At 39.6% G+C, this 22,372-nt stretch overlaps 1 protein-coding gene across 1 annotated transcript in view; it reads right to left on the reverse strand.

Moving 5' to 3' along the window:
- The window catches only part of DPYD (dihydropyrimidine dehydrogenase), a 4,342,678-nt gene that overhangs the window by 75,775 nt on the left and 4,244,531 nt on the right, over positions 1-22,372 (reverse strand). The window lies entirely within an intron of this gene.

Consider the following 22,372-nt stretch of genomic DNA (forward strand, 5'->3'; position numbering starts at 1 on the left):
CTCCTTTCCCTTGTTGGCTTAGTTCCTAATATGATTTCTGCTACTTCAATGATATAATATTCTGTATGACTGTTGTTTTCCTGTATCCAAAATCCCACTCTTTCCTGACTTCTTGAATTTTCCCCATGCTTTATCATCATCCCTTTCCACTTTGAATTGTAGCTTTCTGCTCATATTATGTATAACAGCCTTAACTATATAGCTCTAAAATCTAAAATATCCCTTCAAATCAGCAAATCCTAAACCTCTTTGTTCTACAGGAAGGTTTAACTTGTCCCACTTGACGCTTGCTCTCTTCCTCTCCCAGATAAAATCCTTCCACTCATTATTAATTACTATCCATACCCTCTGGTTGATAAAAATATGCCTGACATGTATATAAAACTAAAGGGACTACAAACATTTTTACTGCTTGTGTCTTGCTATCCACACCCATAGCCAAAAGCTTCCATTTTCTTAGTGTTTGCATTATCTTTTGTTTAGTTTCTTTCGACATATCCTTAGTCACCATAACAGAATGCTTTTTAATCCATACTCCTAAATACTTCATTTTATAATTAGTCCACAAATGTGGGTACTGATGAACCAGTTCCTTTGCTGGTACATAGTTCACAGCTATAGCCTTTGTTTTTATCTTCATTAATTTTATATCTAAAAAAACTGTCTCACAGTGTTGTGCAACACGAAGAAGTCTTTTAGCACACACAAACTAATATCTGCAAATAAAGCAAACTTTTCTTGAATGCCATACCAATTATATCCTTGAATTTCTGAGTCCCTTATTTGTTTTGCCAATGGTTCTAAATATAATGCAAACAACACAGCTGAAAAAGTACACCCCTGCCTGGCTCCTCTGATCAGACACAACAAATCAAAGCGGAACCCTCTCACTTTGATTTTTTTCCTCTGATCCCTCATATGTCCTCCTATTAACTTTATTACTGTATCAGGAAATGCAACTGTTTCAAATGCCCTACTTATAAAATCCCAGCTTACACTGTCAAATGCCTTCTCTGCATCAAGACCCACCAACAACAACATTCTTTTCTTGCATTCTACTTCCCTCTGGATCATCATTGTTCCATTAATGTTGTCAAATGTTTGCCTCCCCTCTCCAAAACCACACTGATCCATATCTATCAATTGTGACATCACCTTTGCCATTCTATTAGCCATTATAGACACACTTTATAATCATGGTTTAAGATAGAAATGGGCCTATATGAAGCCGGATCTGATAGGTCTTTACCTTCTTTAGGTATTACAGCCACCACAGCATTTTTTCCAGGATGTTGATGTTTCCCCTCTAGGTTCAAAGATTTCTTAGTAAATAGTTTCAAAATTAACACAATTCAGATGTAGAATCTTAATGATCTTCTTTATCTTATGTTAACAGGATCTTGAAATAATAAGACCAGAGCAAAATCACAGGTTGTCAACATAGACAAGCTTTTAGAAAATACCAAGGCCATACCGCTAATAAGAAATCAAGTAAAAGCTACTCCAGGCATCATGACTAATCCTTCAAAACTAGAAAATGGCAACAGAACAGACTAAAAAAACGCATCAATGATGACATTTATTGACACTTTGTTGACAGGGTAAGTCCTAGTAGACCAACTGTCTTTTTTCAGGGGAGATTCAAGGTTGGTCTTCATACTGACTAGGGGATATTTTGCCAGCGCACTGTGGGACTTCCCCTGCTCTTTTTGATAAATGCTGTAGGATTTTTTATATCCTCTTGAACTACCATCAACTCAGGCAGATGGGGCCTCAACCAAAGAATGGATTGACAGTAGTATCTCTATTTTGATCAAATTAATGGATCTAGAGCAAAACATAACAAAACATGCAAACTCTGCTTCTACCTAACAGAAATCTCCAACACTTCTTGCCTCTGTGGTTCCTGATGTAGGTTACAAATGCTCCTTTTCAGACTCTAAAATTCAAATGTATATCCTAGCCTGAAATTGTGAATTGCCAACAAATCCTGGTTTTATCAAATTTTAGTCAGGCTTCCCCAGAGATGAAGTCAGGGAAGGCAGCTGGATCAGATGAGGTCACAGCAGATATGATAAAGATGCTGGGTGAGATAGGGGAGAAATGGTTCCGGAGAGTGCTAATAGCAGTGTAGAGAGAAAGACATATCCCAGATGACTGGAGAATAAGCATACTTGTGCCAGTGTACAAGAACAAAAGGGGCATCCACAACTGTGGGCAGTACAGAGGCATCAAACTCCTACCATACTGCATGAAAGTTCTGGAGAGGGTGATTGATAAATGGATATGCAGAGTAGTAGAATGTAAGATGGGGGATGGGCAGTTCAGATTCAGATCAGGATGCAGCACAACTGACCTGATGTTTGCAGTGAGACAGATACTTGAAGATAAGCTAGAGATGAGGAGAGAGTCCAACTGGGCATTCCTAGACTTGGAGAAAGCATATGACAAGGTCCCAAGAAAGCTGATCCGGGCAGTACTGCAGTGGTTTGAAGTCCCAGAAACACTGATAGAATTAGTGCAGGCTATGTACAAGGACTCAGTGACTCAAGTATGAACAGTGTTTGGCCTCACAGAAGGGTTCCCAGTGGGAGTGGGTGTACACCAGGGTTCAGCTCTGCGCCCACTGCTGTTCTTACTGGTGATGGACTACATTAGCAAACAGGTTGTAGGGGACCGATCAACAAAGCTGCTGTATGCAGACGATGTGGCAGTACAGGCAGACTCTGAGCTAGAACTTCAGCAAAGGATAGGAGAATGGAATGCAAATCTGAAGGCACATGGGATGAAACTAAGCACAGATAAGACGGTGGTAATGGCAACAAATTGGGGAAATCAAAAGAAGCTGAGAATAGAAATGGAAGGGAAGATAGTGGAACAGGTAAACAGCTTCAAGTATCTGGGAGGGGTGGTTGAGGTGAAGGGTAGTGGAACAGGTAAACAGCTTCAAGTATCTGGGAGGGGTGGTTGAGGTGAAGGGTAGTGGAACAGGTAAACAGCTTCAAGTATCTGGGAGGGGTGGTTGAGGTGAAGGGTAGTCTGAATGGAGAGGTCAAAGCTAGAATCAGTGGGGCTGCAGCCAACTGGCATAGAGTATTAGGTGTAGTCTATGACAGAAGAATGCCAAAGAAGCTAAAAAGTAAAGTGTACAAGACAGTGGTGTGATCAGTACTACTGTATGGTACAGAAACCTTGTCAGTAAAGGCAGAGCAGTTGAAGAAGCTAGAGGTGATGGAAATGAAGTGCTTGAGAAAGGTGGTAGGATGCACACTGTAGGACAAACAGAGAAATGTGGACATAAGAGCAGAAGCCAAAGTAGCTCCAATTGCAGAAAAGATCAGAGAGAACAGATTACGGTGGTTTGGGCACTTGTGTAGAAAAGCAGAAGACAATCTGGTGAGGAAGATTTGGAGCAGACAGGAAGAAGGTAAGAGGAAGGGAGGACGTCCAGCAAAGAAGTGGATGGAGTATGCGAAAGAAGATCTGCGACAGTCAGGCATGAGTGTTGAAGAAGGCAGGAGTGTGGCACTGAATCAAGAAAATTGGCTACAGTTAACATGATACCCTGACCCCATGTAGAATAAATGGGTAAAAGGGGGCGGATGATGATGGTGAGTCAGGCTTTCCCAGAGTTGTCACCTAGGCTTTTTCATTTTCAACAGTGTTTTTTTTCTGTTTTTAAGCAAGGGGGGGGGGTCTCTTGGGTGTTATTGGCTCATTACAAACCTTAAATCCAAACAAAGACTGCAGAATAAGGAATGGCATATACACAAACTTGGGTGTGGATTTTGTGCCGTTTCTTAGTATTAGAAGATAGTATAGGTTAGACATAAAGGTGTCCAAAGCCATTTGCTTTCAAATAAGCCAATCCTTTCTGTAGAATTTCCCAGAGCATACAGGAAAGACTGTACAGAAAATACTAGGGTATTTTAAAGAGGCCACAATAGTCCCTTTTACTGATCTTGATACTGGGCCATCTATACATAGTAATTCTGCAGGCTATCTAAAAAAATAATTTCTGCTCATCCCAACATTTTATTCTTTACCCTTAGTTATGGGTAATAGATAAACCATTCACCCATAACTATACCCAAAATTATACCTTTAGTTACATCCATAAGTCAGAGTCCACTCACGCAACCCACATGCAAGGTCTCAACCTGGTCTGTGACATTAATAGAATTTCTTGGAGGGATAGATTTGTGTCCCAACTACTACCTCATCTGTGGAATAGACTTCCTCTCCATGTCAAGCAGAATACCTCACTAGCCCTCTTTAAGAGGAACCTGGATGACTGGATGGGAAACAGAAAATAAACCCCTGGGATCCCACCTGTGTCTCTGCTGGACAGGCAAAACAGGTGCTGACTTTGTAGGAAAATGGGTGAAATTCTTGGCTAGTCTTATAAGGGCCTGCATGCCAAAAGCCTAGTATCGTCCTATGAACCTATGTTCATGCTTATCACCTGAATAACATGAATGCTTTCCTTCTGCCTTGCACAATTTCTCTAACCTGCTGCAGACATATTGCTAACATATATTATAAATTATTATCCTCATGTTTCACCCTAATGCTGCACTGCACAGGAGTACAGCACACCCTAATGCTGGACTGCACAGGAGTACAGCACACCCTAATGCTGGACTGCACAGGAGTATAGCACACCCTAATGCTGGACTGCACAGGAGTACAGCACACCCTAATGCTGGACTGCATAGGAGTACAGCACACCCTAATGCTGGACTGCACAGGAGTACAGCACAACCTAATGCTGGACTGCACAGGACTACAGCACACCCTAATGCTGGACTGCACAGGAGTACAGCACACCCTAATGCTGGACTGCACAGGAGTACAGCACACCCTAATGCTAGACTGCACAGGAGTACAGCACAACCTAATGCTGGACTGCACAGGAGTACAGCACACCCTAATGCTGGACTGCACAGGAGTACATCACACCCTAATGCTGGACTGCACAGGAGTACAGCACACTCTAATGCTGCACTGCAGTGGAAGCAAATTGAAAATTAAACCACTGATATAGAGTTGCAACAGAATTCATAGCCTTCTAGCCTTGTATGCAAATGTGTTTGCCCAAATATTATTTTGTTGTTTTATTTTATTAGATGTATCACTGCACAAATCCAACAGGCATAACTGCACCTTTTCAGCTGTGATCCAGGCACAATGTCTGGTTAACTGAGTAACTCAAGGTAATGCAGTAGAAACTGCAGAAAGAATAACTGAAACAGTGGATTACCACACAAACACACTGAACTGGTTGTTTTATTATATGCTCATGCTTCCAGATCTGCATTCATGCACATGGCATCTTTGTTTCCTTGCTCTGTGTTCTGTGGTGCTGTTCATGCTCACAACATGGCCCATCCACATATTCTTGTTTTTGCATTGCTTGCACCTTTCAGCGACACTTGGCTTCCTACTTCTACATAACAAACATTGCTTCATATATGTTGTAGCATGGTATCTGCATGATAATCCATGCAATAAGTTATGTCTTTCCAAAGTGTAGCCAGCTCTTCTTGCTCCTGGTGTCATCTCACAATCTGATGTCCCCCTTAGCTTAGTTGCAGAGCAAAAAAGCACATCTCATTACACTAACTTTAGGAGCAGAAAAAAAACTCTTGTATACAGTTTATATCACACACAGAGTACTACAGTGCTTCAGTTCTCCCTGCAAATGTAACAGCAGCATCTTAATGCAATAATGCACTGAAGACACACAGCACAATAGTGCTTCAGTTTTGATGACAAATGAACTGAAGACTGATCAGGATCTGATGATTGCACCCCCTAACACTCTGCACTCCAGGTGGCCATCCCCTTTGTTTCACATCTAAGCCTCTGATGTTTTGTGCTGTGTATACTACATGTGGATACACTTAGCATACTACTGATATGACAAGCCCTGCTTTCTACAGCTTGCTGCTTATGTTGCATAATGTATTTTTATACACATGTAGCGTGTTCTACTGTAGTACTGTTGTATCCAATATTTTTACTGATATGTGAATGCATCTTTTCATATATAGTGTGTGTATATATATATATATATATATATATATATATATATACACACACACACACACACACACACACACACACACACATATATATATATATATATATATATATATATATACATATACAGGAGCTGTAACTTTGGTTGAAGCTCCCAAATGTCAAAAACACAGATGACTGACAGGTGTGCCAGGCCACAGTGGTGAGGAAATACTTTTATGTTGTGCAACTTATAAATTAGGACAGAGCATCTAGGTCCAAAGAGATCACTTCACTGTACTCTGCTCTTATCAGACCAGTCATAGAGTACAATGCTCCCTTCAGTACATAAATGATCATCCATATGCAGCAACTAAAGCAACCTGAGAGGTTGCTTACAAAAAGAATACTCATTCTCCTATAGATTGATAAGAGGTGATCTATGCCTGCCTTGCAAGGTGTCTGCAAACCCAACACTTATGAATCTTCTACAAGTCAAACTGTACCAGAAATACAAGTCTAGGGACCTGAATTTTGTCTGTGATTTAAACAGAACATGCTGGAGAGACAGACATGTGTCCCAGAGACTGCATCTTCTATGGAATAGGCGTCCTATCCATGTGAAGCTGCGCTCATCTACTTCCCAGTATAAAAGCAACCTAGACCAGTGGATGGGAATTTACACCAGGCCTGATGGCGCAAATAAGTTGGTGTAACAGTTAAAGTGTTTATCAAACAGAGACAAGGTTCAAGGTTTGATTCTCATCTTTGAAAGGCAAATTGGCTAGGCTTATAAATATCCACAGAGGCAGCTAGCCTAGTACCTACCAGCTGACTACAGACCATAGACGTAGCTCATAAATGCCTGACCCTCAATCTCCTATTTGTATACAGGACCTCATTATTCTTTTGGGAAAACTTGGTTAGGCTTAGGAAGGCCCCCTGGGTCATTAGCCTAGTAACAATCTCTGAATCTATGAATCTAAAAGCGAAATCGATGTGCCAACAGGTTTTTTCCCTAAACCCAATCCCACCCCACCTCATGCCATCAAATAAACTAGCAAGTAAATAGGTAAATAATCAGATGCAATGAGAATGAATGTTAAAGTTCCCTTCACATAAATAAATATTAGCATATTCTGAATCTTACAAAATTACAAAATGAAAAGTGACAGGAATATTCACATTTGTATACCCAAGAACAAACGATACTACCAACATTTTAAAAGTAGCACATTGTTTTGCTACAACTGTGTATAGGCACTGAATCTTACATCTTCTGGAAGGTGCAGCTGTTGGGGCACATATAGTGTGACAATCCATATACCAAGGAATTGTTAGGAATGTATTTTTTTTTTCTTAGAATGAGAATTGGTCTTGTTGGAGTAGAAAGTGGTATAAACGTATACTGCCCCACAGGAATAAGCTGGGATGCACTGCATGCCGCATCCCCTTGTTGGGAGAAGGATCTAAATTTATAATAAGATTTAACATTCCCTTCAGAATGAGTTTTAGGACTATACATGCTGTAAGTGCTCCTAAGAAGGAAAAAAACACAAGCCAATTTCATAACCATACAAGCACTGCAAAGCCAGCTTAAAATGACTGATGTTAATGTAACAAAAAATAAAGCTTCTATAACATAGATTTTCAACCAATAATCCACATCCTAGCCCTGCTTTCTGCGAATCACCCATACCTGATGTCTCCAGTGTTACAGAGAGATTCACAGAATTCTTTGCTCTCAGCCTCTGTTGCATCTGTAAGTGCACCATGTTTTTGGTTGGTACATATGTACATCTGTTAATAAATATACAGGAATTTTCCTATTTCCTATTAAATGACTTATTTAACTTGATAAGAAAAAAATAATCTAGAATCTACCACCTACAGAACAAATGAGAAAGAAAGTTAATTTATAACAAGTCGACAGAAACAGACAAGCAGAATGAAATTAACTTCAAAAGGCCGTGAAATGATTACTTACATTTTGATCAATTTTTCTTCATTCATATAGCACACACACAAAATTGTTAAAACAACCAGCACCACATCAATGACAACATTTGTTATTTCTACGGATTAGAAACTTGTGTTGGTCAGCCAAGGTGATGAACTTGACAAGACTGCTATTAACTGTTTTAGCAAAGTGCTAATAGTGACACTTAAAAACAGTGACCAATAGTTGCAGTAATTTTAAAACCACTGCTGAAGAGGTCTGTTGAAATGGAAAATATTTTACGATGCAGGTGATGTGCAAAAGTTTTTTTCTCCCCTATTGAATGTGAGAATTAATCAATGTAATATTCCTTGACAAGAGAGAAGTGTAGTTAAGCCAGCAAGAAGCAGAAGAAAACATGACTTGCTCGCTGTCAATGCATTTGTCAATACATTGTTACCTGATTACAATTCCAGGAACAAAGAAAATAGGGCAGCATGATTCATTCTGCATCTCAGTCAAAAGTCCTATGAACTTCAGGGATCTTTCTCTCACAACAGGAAATGAGCATTAGAGTGAATAAATGTCAGTCTGAAATTCATTGCAAAGCACTGTCTGAGAGATGTTTACTCTTCTCACACACACTTCATCCAAAGTTGTATGGCAGAGACAGAAGTGGGATTAATGTTTAGTAGATGACAAAATAGGCTCCGGGCACATTTTTCATCTTAAAATAAATGCTCTGTGGTGCTGTGTACATTTATGCACACATCAGAATAGAAAGACTGCTTTCTCTTACTGGCCATTATCTGTAGACAAAATTTTGCAATGACTTTTTTAAGAACATTCACTTACTATCTTACAGTCTTAGCAAAAGACTGCTTCTGTATTGTAAATTACTTTGGGGGAAGAAAAGGTCTGGAGAAAAAATAAAATGTTGGAAGTACTCTACACTGCAAAACAGCAATCAAAACTGTTGGGGCATAACTTTGAGAACACAGCTAGCTGATGAGAAGCTAGCGAGTTAATGCTGGCCACACAGCACAGAATGGGTCTAAGTTTATTATCGTTAAGGCCCTAGTGATCATGCATTTTTATTCACCTAATCTCAACACATCCCTTGAGTACTAGAAAAGCATTTGAGTGCACCACAAGTATGCCCCCCCCCCCCACTCTTAGCCAAATCTAAATATTCATCAAAATAAAATAGCATGAAACATGATCTATCAGGGCCTCTGGAATTACTATTTAACTGTAGCCTCCAAACAGGTTTCGTGCCTCATGAATGGAGAAAAGCAACAGTCATCCCTCTGCACAAAAGTGGGCCATCTACAGACCCTGGAAACTACAGACCCGTAAGTATCACTAGTCTTATATGTAAAGCCATGGAAAGAATTATCATGGAGATGATCAACAGAGATTCAGTACACCTCCAGACACTTAATTCAACCCAGTTTGGTTTTGTCAAGGGCAGATTATGCCTACTCATCCTGGTGGACTTCTTTGAGAAGGTCATCAAAGCAATGGATGAGGGCAAAATCTTTCATACTGCCTACCTTGACATGGCCAAGGCATTTGACACAATAGCCCACTCCGGGCATTGCTGACAAACTCAAGAGGTTAGGTACAAACCTGTATGCCACCAGGTGGATAGCCAACTGGCTCACAGATAGGACCCAGGAAGTTATAACTGGGGAGTCCACCTCTATAAAGAGGTCAGTCACAGTGGAGTCCCTCAAGGATCAGTCCTTGGACTGCTCCTTTTTGGCATTTACTTCTCGGAAGTCAAGGCTAATGTCAGTGTTCTCTGGCTGACTAAATTTGCAGATGACTGCAAATTAGGAGCAGTCATTGAATCTCACAATGACACAAATGTTCTCCAGGAGAGGTTGACACAGACAAACAACTGGTGTCAGAGCCATGGACTAAAACGAAATGCCAAGAAATGCATAATAGTATCCTTTGGGAAGTCATCCATCCCTGGTAACTATCATATTGACAACACACCCCTTAGAGATGACCCAGAAGTCAGGGACTTAGGGACACACATAGATGGTAATCTAGCCTTTGACTATCAAGTGTTTGCAGTGGTGAGGAAATCATTTTATGTTGCGCAACTTATAAACAAAGGTATGGCATCTAAGTCCAAGGAAGTCATTGTTCCACTGTATTCGGCATTCATCAGACCTACCACTGAGTACAATGCCCCCTTTGGTATGTACCTAACCAGGCATATCCAACAAATGGAACATTCACAGAGGTTCCTCACTAAAAGAATACAAGCCATAAGGCAAAATGTCCTATGCAGACATGCAGACAGCCTCAAGGCCCTATCCCTGTGTTTTGTCTTCTACAGACTTTTGAGGGGAGATCTATGCCTGGTATACAGGGCATTGTCAGGCCCCACTCTGATGAACCTCCTGCATATCCACAAAACAAACAGCACCAGAATTACCTGTTCTAAAGACTTAAACCTTGCCTGTGATATAAATAGGACCTGCTGGAGGGATGGAGAGAGAGGTATGTGTCCCAGGGACTACCCCATCTATTGAACAGGCTCTCCATCCATGTGCAACTTGTACCACTTGGTGGGAAACTGGAAATTCATCTCTGGTTTGGTACCTGTGTCTCTAAAGGACACAGATAACCTGTAAATGGTTCACCTCCCAGGCCCATACTTACAATTATCAAGGGTATCAGAACTTCTCAGAAATTTGGGATGCATGGCTAGGCTTAAAAAATCCCTTGTGGTCATTAGCCTAGTAAACACCTATGAATCTATGTATTGGACATTTTTTTCATTAGCATAAGAAGATAGGGTGGAATGCTACTTTCTAGGCAGTCTGCTGAAATTCTGAAAACTTAATTGTGCTCAAAAGTGAATGTGGCAGAATAAACACCGAGTTTGTGATTACACTATCTGAAAGCATTCATCCTACTCTTAGATAAAGCAATGCCAGAGTTAGGATACATAAGTAAAGGCAGCCCCACCCCGAATGCATTGAATGTGTAACAGTGAGTTTTGGAATTTTTTATTACTTGTTCAAATCACATTTTAATTTTCTATGCGTTAATCTCACACTTCTAATAGGGGACCTACTTTCTGATGTGGCAATAGTAATAAGTCACTAAACACCAGTGAATTACCTTACTGGAACTAATCATCAGTTCTTTGTGTGAAACCATGTGGACAAGAAACTATTTCAATGGGAATCTCATTATTTATTGTGGAAATGCACATTTGTGAATAACTACAACTCAATAGTCTGGCCCAAAAAGGACAGCAATTTATTTATTTAGCATTTGTTTACTGGGGAAAGTCTGACTGGACACAGGTCCTTTTTCAGCAGAGGCCTGGGGAGAAAAGCTCCATGAGTAGCAGTAAATTTTAATGCATGAATTACAATAATTAATAAAGTATAACATAAGCAAAATGTAGTATACATACGAAAATACAAATTTGTTACATCATGACAACAAAACCTAGACTTTGCACTTAGCTAGTACTATTTGTGAAGTACGACTTATGTCAAGATATAAGGTTAAGACAGGCCAGTAGGAATAAAAGATTAAACACAGGGGAAGAAGTTGGATATGGTTGGGGTATACAGTAAACTCTCAGTTAACCTGAACTCAAGCAACCAGCACTCTCAAACAACCAGCAAAAGATATTGAAGAAATATAGTACAATTTTCATGTGTTGCACTTTCTGTTTTCCCCTGCAGAAACATACTTTATGTTTTTAGAGTTTTAGAGTTTTAAAAAGGAAGACAGGAATAAATTTCCTCTCTCCCCAACCTGAGAACAAGTCAAACCAAACAAATAGTATAGGGTAAAGTATTAGTCAGTACTATTTTTAATAGTAACTCTCAAGCAACCAGAAACTATAGTTATCCAGCATCTACCAATCCCCATGGGTGACGGTTAAATGAGAGTTTACTGTACTGTGATGTATCAGTGCATTCATGAGGTGTTAGTACAGGAACATAGCCACTTTTTTTTTCCACAGGCTTTAAGTGGTGGCTTAAAGTGTTTAGTGGATGAGATTGTGAGTTGGAGTTAGGAAGGGAGTTCCATACATGAGATATATAACTGGAAAATAAAGATTCTCCTGCAATGTTATTGGCCTTGGAGAAGGTGAGTTAAGTTCTTATTGTTAGAGTGAAGTGGTCTGCTGGAACTTTAAGGAAGGATGAGATTTTGTAGTGCAAGGATTCTGGTTGGTTGTGTTACAATTTTGTGAGTTAGAGAGAGTTGGTTGTAAAGAATGATGTTGGGAAGTTCAAGCCAGTCTAGTATCCTTAAAGCTTTACAATGATGAGTTCTATATGTGCAGGCAGATGCAAACCTAGCAATTTTATTATAACATGCTTCTGGCTTAGATAAGTCAGTTTTCCTAAGATTAGTTAAAATTGGAGAGGCATATAGTAGAGTGGAGCGCAGATGGGTTTGTGCTAATGTAATTTTGGCAATTTTGGTCAGGAACCTTTTGTGCCTATATAGACTTCCAAGTTTCTTATGGACTTTTTTATTTTTAAGGAGGCATGCAAGTCAAAATTTAGGTTATTGTCTATTTCCACCCCAAGAATCTTTGTATGGGTTGTCGGGGAGATGACATTATTGTTTTTGGCTATTATGTTAAATGGTGGGTATGAGATAGATGTCTTGTTAGGTTAGAAGAGTAATAATTTAGTTTTGTTTGGGTTCAGGATTAAATGGGCATTGGCTAACCATGTTTGAACAGAAGTGAAAGATTCCTGTGTTTGAGAATGAAGAGCTGATAGAGAAGTGGCAGCATAGATAAGTGTTGAATCATCTGCATACTGTATGAGAGAACCATGTGGAGTAGCTGTGTGTAGATTATTAGTGAAGAGGGAGAAAAGGAGGGGGCCCAAGCTAGACCCTTGGGGGACACCAATGGATAAAGGAAGGCGTGGAGATAGGTCACCTTGCCAATGAAATCATGCTGTGGCAGATGGTGACAAGGATAGTTCAAGTTAGTACATCTATTAGTTTGGAATGGGAGATCATATCAAAAGCTTTTGATAGGTCTTGAAAGATTGCAGATACAAAGTTTTTTTCTTTCCTGTGATGGTTTACTGTACTCATGAAAGATAAGAGAGTAGTAGTGGTACTATGCGATGGGCGAAACCCATGCTGAGTGTTTGAGAGAAGGTTATTTGTCAGTAAGAATTTCATGACCTGGAGATGAATACACCTTTCGAGTAGCTTAGAAAGAGGTGAAAGAATAGCAATTGGACAAAAGTCTGTTAGTTCTGTGGAAGGTCCCCCTTTATGAACTGGGATTACATGGGAGATTTTCCACAATTGAGGAACCTTATTTTTGGGAATGGATAAATTTATAAGGATTGATACTGGGAAGGCTTTATATTCAGCTGCAATTTTGAGGCATTCACTGGGTAAGTTATATATGACAAATGTAGTAAGTTTTAGTTTCTGGAGTAGTTTTTTATAGGGGCTGTAGGAACTGTGGAGAAAGAGAATGAGGCATTGCTAGTTGTAGACTTGGCTGGTTTGGTATAAGGAGTAGGGGGCTGCTGCTTGGAAAGGGCAATTACAGATTCAGTAAAATGTTTGTTAAAAATGGTAACTATGCTATCAGAATTGTTGTGGATGCTTGGGATTGGTGTAGTAGATTTTCCTGGGTGAAGGATTGAGTTTATAGCAGGCCAGTTTTTGAGGGTTTTTTGATATGTGTTTTGAATATTATGATAGAAATTTATTTTATCCTGCTTTACTTGTTTTTTGCCTTATATCTAAGTTTATGATATTGTTGTTTAGAAACTACTGTGTTAATCTTACGCCATAGTTCCCAGGCTTTATCTCTAGTTTTCAGAAGGGCCCTAGTGCCTCTGCTTAGCCAGGGGGCATATTTTGATTTTACTCTGATGGTTCTAACAGGGGCATGTGCATTTAATGTATCTAAAAAGGATTTATTAAAGTGGTTCACTGCATCATCTAGGTCAAGGTATTTGAGTGGAGTCCAATTACACCTTTGTAGGTCAGCTAGGAAGTTGTCAAGATTGAAGTTATGTTTTTTTCAAAGGTGTTTAAACATATTAGGTTTTAGTGGGAATATGTGTTGTTGTATAAGAAATGTGGGTAGGTGGGCACTCAGACCATCAGGAAGGCAACCTGACTGGAATGAGTGAGAGTAGTTATTTAGTAATATCCAGTCCAAGGCTGGTTGTTTTTTTACTAGCTTTATCTATTCAGGTATGTTTTTGAATAGATTGTGTAAAACCATGCAAGTTTATATGATGGATGGGGTGATCTGTATCACATGCAAACCAGTCTAAATTAAAATAACCCAGTATGAATGTCTCCTGATTAAGGGTACTACTTGCCCAGTGCAATGAATGTTCTACAGCTGGTGTATTATTTCCAGTTGGGATATAGCAGCCAGTTATATTAAGTGTTTTTCTTGAATTTATAGTTAATGTGGTATAGATGATTTCTGCATTTTCGAATTGTGGGGTTTTGCAGTTAAAGAAAGTTAAAGTGAGATGATCTTTAAAGATGATAGCAATTCCACCTCCTCTTTTATTGAGTCTATCCACCCGTACTATGGAGTAACCTGGGGGTAGTATTTCATAATCATTTGTACCTGGTTTTAGCCATGTTTCAGTGATTATTGCTATGTCTGGGGAGTATGTGGCTGCAGTGGCATGGAGGATGTCTAATTTATTGGCTATACTTCTAATATTAATGTTCATTAGCAATAGGTCTGATTATTTTCTGTTTAGGATTGGATGTGTAGGGGTGATGAGATTAGAGTGAATAGGAGGGTTGGTTTTATCTGAGAGTGGTCCAGGGTTTGGGTGGATGTCATCACTAAGCAGTAGCCTACAGCCAATGTTGGTAAGTAATTTCAATCATTTGATAAGCTCATTGCTGAATAACTGAGAGTTATAGTGACTCTCTTTAGTAGGCATTATTTTACATGGAAAATATTGGAGGCTAGTAATATTGACAAGTGCAGGAGAGATGGTGAGATATGTACATGCAGTAGTATGGTAAGGTGGGTTAGTAGTGTGATAAAATGTGGGTGTCTGGAATGTGTTGTGGTGATAAGTAGTGAGGTGAGACAGTAATATGAGTGTAGTAAGAAATGATAGATGAAGCATTAGCATGTTGTAGGTCTAGGAGGTGTAACCAGGATAACAGGAAATATGTGTAATTGTATATATAGAGTGAGGGAGTGTCAGCCTAGTGAATAAGAGTAGAAGCACTGGAGGCAGGTGAGATATGGGGGCAGGGTAGAGGAGTGGAGTGAGAGCGGGCAGAGCAAGCCCCAGCAAGAGGGAGCCCGAAAAAATAATCAAATCAGGAGCCAGGAAATATAAGTAAGACAATGCACTGTCAGAACTTTTAATCTTTCAGAAAAAAAATGTTGCTAGCAAGCTCTTTAAGGATGAGTAGTGCTAGGGGAATTGGGGCTGAACTAAAGTTTTGTTTTGGAATAGTTTTGATCTTAGACTCTGGAGCTAACAGAGGGAATAGGGATCTTATACAATTAGCAGAGTATTTCGCCACCTAGTGGCTGACTTGACGCCATGCAGCTGTGCTCACCTCACAATGATGGTCACAAAGTAGGAGAAAATTGTTAAAACAATTCAGTGATATTCACCTAATGATTAACTGTAAAGGAAGGCTTGTATATAAAAGTAAGTTGAGATTTTCCAGGGCTGATTTGAGCTTTTGCTGAAACTTTGTTTCAGAACCGGAAGTGGGAGTGGGGGTGGGGGCCGCGAATCCCAAGGCACGTGGATGGCCTGAGCAAACTGCAAAAAGAAAAAAAAAGAAACAGAGTGTGAGCAGAAAGTGAATAGTACAGTTTTAGGAGAAATGGAGACAAATTGGGAGAGAGTAGAGGTTAGTCAGAGAGTGATGGAAGGATTATCAGAACACAGAGAGTGGGTATAAGAAATGGTACAGTAAGTAGCTACAAAGGTAAGTGTACAGGGAAGAGTAAAGAATCACAAAGAATAGGAAACAGTGTCTAGGCAGATCATAATAGACAAATTTAGCAACATTCTAAGTCTAGTAGGTTAAAGGAGCACCGTAGTTAGGTGAGATACTGGTTAGAATGTGTAACAAGCACTGTGTTTCTGCTTTTCAAGAACCAAATATTCAAACAACTGTAGGTTTCTGGCTACTAATACCACGTATGTTTCTGCTTACTAAAACCAATTAGCACTGTAATTTGGTAAGATGCAGGCTAGAGTTTGCACCATACACTGTTTCTGCTTTTCAGATAACAAGTAAACAAACTGTACGTTTCTCCTTACTAGTAGCATGTATGTTTCTGCTAACTAATACCAACTAGAACTGTAGTTAGGTAAGTTACTGGCTAGAATTTGTAACAAACGCTGTGTTTCTGCTATTTGTATACAAAATAAACGGCAACTGTATTTTTCTGCTTACTAATACTAAATACACAATACTGTAGACCAGATATCCATAAAGGAACTGTCTATGAAGCCACTCTAACTTCTCAGGTAAGTTTAGATATGTAAGAATGCATATTCACACTGTAGAAACCACCAAGCTCTACATATACAATGAGCAGTAAAAAAAGCATCACAGATTTGTCAGACTATGCACTCTAAATAATAATAATAAATGCACCACTAACATAGAACAACATAAAAATACCTGTAAATTAAGACAGCAAACAGAAAATGCTGAAAAGGCAAATTCATATAAAAAGAAAGAAAAAAGGCTTAACGTGAGCACAGACAGCAGACTAAGGGAAGCTCCTATAGGTTAGGACTACAGTACATTTTAAAGATGGCTCCCAGAGGAGTAGGTACTGCTATAGCCTCCTATGAGAATAGTTTGGGGGGAGGGGGAGGTAGCAAGTATCAATGTCTATTAGATTGTGTATTACGTTGTCAGAAATGGGCATTCTTTGAATGGGGATAGGTGGCAATGGGAGACATTATCTAATGACTGTGGGAAGAAAGATTAATGCTGAGGATCTCATCAAATTCTGCTTAACAGGAAAATGGAACCATGCATTAGCATGATCATTTTCACTATGTAAGACAGACAGATTTGATGAAAAAAGGTTACTCAGTGTGAACAATCTTCAAGGAATATTCTATGGAACAGATTTTGTTGACCGCCTGGCACATCTTTCTTTGTTTCAACATTCTGTCAGATACTGCATCTGTCACTCTGCTTCCCCTTCATCCATTCCTTCCCCAGCATCCTTTTCCAACTGTCCAATGCATTTTTCAATGCCTCATTTCAACCATTCATTATGGAAATCCAGCTTAGGAGTCAGCAAACCTCTCCATGAAGTAATACCTTTAAAGAGCCAGAGAGCAGCTAGCCCCTTGTCTACTCTAAATGTGCCCCTTCCTTTCCCTATCTCCTGTTCAGAGACATGACATGATCACACCCTCCACCAGTCTACTTTGTTTCTTATGAGAACTGCTTTAACTCTTCTAATCTCTGGTCATAGTCTTTCCCCTTTGTCCACATATCCCTCCTGGTTAATTTCATATAGCAGCATCAAGTCCCTCTTCCTGTATTTTTTCGAACTGCATGCAATATTCAAGATTCTGCTTGAAATGGACCCAAGTACACTGGAAGCATGGTTTCTTTGCTTTCAGAAGTCTATTCTCCAGAAAATTCACTGACAAATTATGTCTACTGTTGCCAAAGTCATTTCTCTCTGCTCTTGGTGATCAAATCCATGTGTGACATCACAGGTCCACTTTTCTGCTATGTCGCCACAATCTGAACTCCATCCATCTGATACATCCCATCAATGTTGTCGTTGTTGTGAAATTGACAGAATAATTGCATTAGTCTGCAGCCCTTCTTCTCATGTGGTTAAATTACCAAGTCCTTTGTAGGACTCCCCCATCCTGCACTGCTGTATCTATCTTTGGGGTATATCAGAGAACCTGATTTTACCTTGTGTTCCCTATTATAATATAGAAAAAGAACTGAAAATGACGGACTACAGGAACTCCTCTAATTCCCAATATCATCCATCTAGTGGAAAACAATCAGTGTCCCTCCTTCCTTCTTTATATCACTCGTAAGCCCTGCATTGTGTTCCTAGTAGCTGCTTGTGTATAACTGAATCAAACATCTTGTTGAAGTCAAGGTAGACCGTGTCTACAAGTAGATCACCGTCAGGTCCTCCAGCAGTCCAGCTCTAAAAATCTGACAGGTTTGAATGACAGTCACAGAGGTTATTTACCTGCCTTATCATTGGCCTACAATAAAGCAAACAGCCTTTCCCCAGTGATTTTCCCTGTAAACTTCTTTGCCAATGATGTGATGCTAACTGATCTGAAGTCCCATGTATTTTCTGCCCTCCTTTTCTAAGGCTATACCTCCCTTGCCATCTTCCAAATCTCTGGCACATCTGTGCTGCAAGTCATCTGTTAAATACCTCAGCTAGATCTAGAAACACACTGGCCAGATACCTGAGGACCGTATGAAACAGCCGATCTAGTCTCTGTGCCTTTGTCTCCATTAGGGCAGCCATTTCACTCTCTCTCTGTCTTGTACCTGTCCATCCTGGAATCTGTCTACAGCTCTCCCCACTCTGTATGAATCTTTTACCAGCATGCCATCTTACCCACCTTTTCTCTATGAAGAATCTGACAAAGCATTCACTCATTACTGCTGCTTATTCCACATCTTCTTTGACATCACCTTCTATAATATACTTAAAAAAGAAAAAAAACATTATTCCCTTTTCTGTCCCTTTCCTCTAAATCAGTTTCATCGTTCATTTTTGCTTTGTTAACCTTCTGCTTGCTCCCTTATATTTACCTTATATTTTAACCTCTGCTATTCCCTGCTTTTCTTTACAATTCTGTCAGACCTGAATTATGGTCAAATGGAACCCTAGGCAGGGTAATGGATCAGCCCCCTCATGCCCCAGCAGCCATTCTAGTGTCCCATTATATATTTGTCTCTCCCAAGTTACCATAAATACTGTTCAAACCTACCAGTCAGTGTAATATTTTATTTTTTACTTCTACAATGATTATAGAACTTTTATTTCAAATTTGATAGCAAAAACACTAATGGTCATTTGCTAAATAAAACAAAACAGTCTCACAGTGAAAACTGGCTTAGTACAAGTAACAGCTCATTATCAAACATTTTAATGTCACTGCCCCCCTTTACTTAGTCCTCATTAGGCCAGTCATCGAATATAATGTCCCCTTTGTCATGTATCTGTCTAGATACATAGAACAACTGAAACGCCCACAGAGGTACCTTACTAAAAGAATACAAGGCCTAAACAACATGCCCTACATGTACCAACTCAAAGCCCTGTCCCTATACTCAGTATCACACAGACGGCTAGGAGGTGACCTGTGTCTGGCATACAAGTCTTCCTCCAAACCATTACTGATGGATTTATTGCATATCAGCAAGTCAAATTGCATCAGAAATACTTGGGCTAGGGATCTAGACCTGTCCTGCATCATAAACAGAATGGTTTGGAGGGACAAGTATATTTCAAAGAGCATACCACTGCTGTGGAACAGATTCCCCATCCACAAAAAACAAAGTTCATCCCTGTCCATATTGAAGCACAACTTATATATATATATATATATATATATATATATATATATATATATATATATTGATAGGAGACAAGAAATTTACCACAGAACTGCTCCCTGCAGTTCTAATGGGATAGAGGCAGCTCCTAAATGCTTTGTCCCATGCATGGGTCAACCTCAAATTATATTCTCATTAGGGGTAATACACAATTACTGACCATGGGATGGGTAAGTCCAATCTATAACAAAATGGGATAGGTTAATTTGAGCACAAAATGGGAAACTGGCTAGGCATAAAATGGCCTGCAGGGACAGATAGCCCGGTACTTACCTATGAATAGTAAACTTCTCTGCCCTTCAATCTCACATTCACTGAAACAGACATTCACTGAAAATGCATCTTGCCAGTGGCAGATTATGTGTACCTTGGCCCCAGGCTGTTTTCAAACCATGTGCCCCCTGCACACATTTTTAGGACCATGCATAAATGCATGTGCTCTTTGATTCACCTGCCAGGTTGTATTAAATTATACTCCCTGTTTAATACAGCAACATTTGTTAGACAGTATTTTAAATTTGTACTTTTGAACATTTTTTTCCAGTAAGCACTTAATGTATGAACCAGTAATGACAAAACAACCCATTTCAGAACATTTCAACAATAAAAGGCCACTCAAACTGTTGTAATTATAATCCACCAGCATCATTCAATATGCCCAATCACTGCAAAAGTAAAAGACATCTGAATAATTTCCACATTAAAGAACACTATTACTAATGCAGAGGTTGCTGTTGGCAACCAACTTTGCATTTCAGTGCTTCACCTACAAATACAGTGCCTACTGCATTTGAAGAATAACTTTACTATGTTACATTAAAAAATGGTGTGCTGAATAACCATAACACTTCCTGAACTAGATCAGCTATGTATTTGTGAATTTTTGGCAAACAATGACAACATGATTGTGGTTACTAGGAATCTCACTCAAATGACAGCACATTCAAGAGTGCAGTACCACTCTTATGATGCAATGTAATGTCAGCAATTAACTTGTCTTGTGTAAGAATAGAACCCGCAGCCTTCTGCACCAAAAGCAAGTATGCTACTTATTGCATCACAGACAGTGAACAACTAAACTATGAAAATCTATGACTGACAATGAGTGATTTACCAAACAATAAAATAAAATAAGAAAAAAATTAAGCGAGATCTGGCTGTTGGTATGGAGGTTTAGGCTCTTGTTCTCAATAATTAAGATCCAGGGTTTGACTCTGAGCAAAGTCATTAAGTTAGTGCCCCTAGCCAGAGCATTACACACATACGCAGAATGTCCCATTTCTCCTGGAACAACACAATCTCAAATTGCCTGCTCTAAATGAATGGCATATATACTTAAACTCCTGTCATGTCTCTGCATACTTCCAGTCTCAAGAGGTGCTGGTGTTCTTCCATTTCTCTGCATATATCCTCTCTTGTACATCTGCTGCCAAGAGATGCTATTACCTAAATCTCTCACAGGTCTAGATGCAGTTACATCATCATGCAAGGTTAAAGATGACAGATGCCTTCCTTATGATTAGGTTTCTGGGACTGTGTTGTATTTTTTAAGGTGACAATGGAAGGCAATTTTTTATATATTTTTAACGGGAAGCCAGGCCCCTCAGACAGCACCAGGCCCTAGGCAGCTGTTTAGCTTGCCTAGTGTTGGATCCAGCTCTGACTTCTGGCCATCCTCTCTTTTGCCTTAAGTGCTAGTCTCACATTTCTCTGCAGCCACACTTATTTTAGGTTCTTTCTTTCAGACTGTCTCACAGTTAGACGTTGCCCATTCGATTCTCAGTTAGAGCGTTTTCTGTGTGGCGACATGCATGAATGGGCGTTCCTTCATTGAAAGTTGAGCATTAGGCCCGGCAAGCCAGCACGTAAAAATCTACTGCCAATCATTAGCAGACTGGAGTTCCGCTGTGGCGACCCCTAACCGTGAAAAGCCGAAAGACACAAACAAACAAACTTATATCCCTGTCCACAGCCTTGAGCTCTCCACCCAGACTTATTATTAGAATTTGTTTACCCCCTAAATTTGCTCATACCTCTATTGTCCATTTCTAGAAAAGCTCAGTGTAATACTCCCAGACTATGCATTTGTCTTTAGAGTCTAGCCTTTGTAGGTATACATACATTCTAAACCATTCCCTGCCATGATTCATATTGGCTAAAAGCATTTTAATCTGAAGATATCTGATCTCTTCTGGCCTAGTATGGACCAAATCCTAAATTTTCTCCTATCATGTACAATCTCAGACAAATTTATAGAATCACCCATGGGCCATCACCTAAGTCAGTTTTCACTGACTCTCTGCTAAAGAGCTCAGGATATCAGAGTCTGTTTCTGACAAATTCAGATTCACATGAGTATAACTTCTCCTTTATTCTCTCCGGCAGTCCATCTTCATTCTGCCAAGATGTGTCCAAGAGCGAAAATACTGCACTGGTCCATCAGCACTCCCCCAATCCTTCTCCTACATCAGTCACAAAGGTACTTACTATAGGTTCTTACCTTCACTGCTCACTCATCCTCTTCATGGAGTGGCATTCCTCCCTTTCTATGACTTTGTATCTAATAGTCTCTGTTATATAGACCACAACCTCCCTGTCATTCCTTTTCTCTTTGTCATACCATAAATAACATATACCATATTACTTTAATGTTCTATCCGTTTCTCACTGACCCATGCCTCTGTGATAACTAGTGATACCAACCCTTATCTTATTCAGTTTCACCATCCTCCGTCCCAAAGTCACTTTTCTGCATACTAATACCGTATGCAAAATGTA

The sequence above is a fragment of the Protopterus annectens genome, chromosome 10.part0 (assembly GCF_019279795.1).
Source record: "Protopterus annectens isolate FY-2018-M chromosome 10.part0, PAN1.0, whole genome shotgun sequence".
Lineage (NCBI taxonomy): Eukaryota > Metazoa > Chordata > Ceratodontiformes > Protopteridae > Protopterus > Protopterus annectens.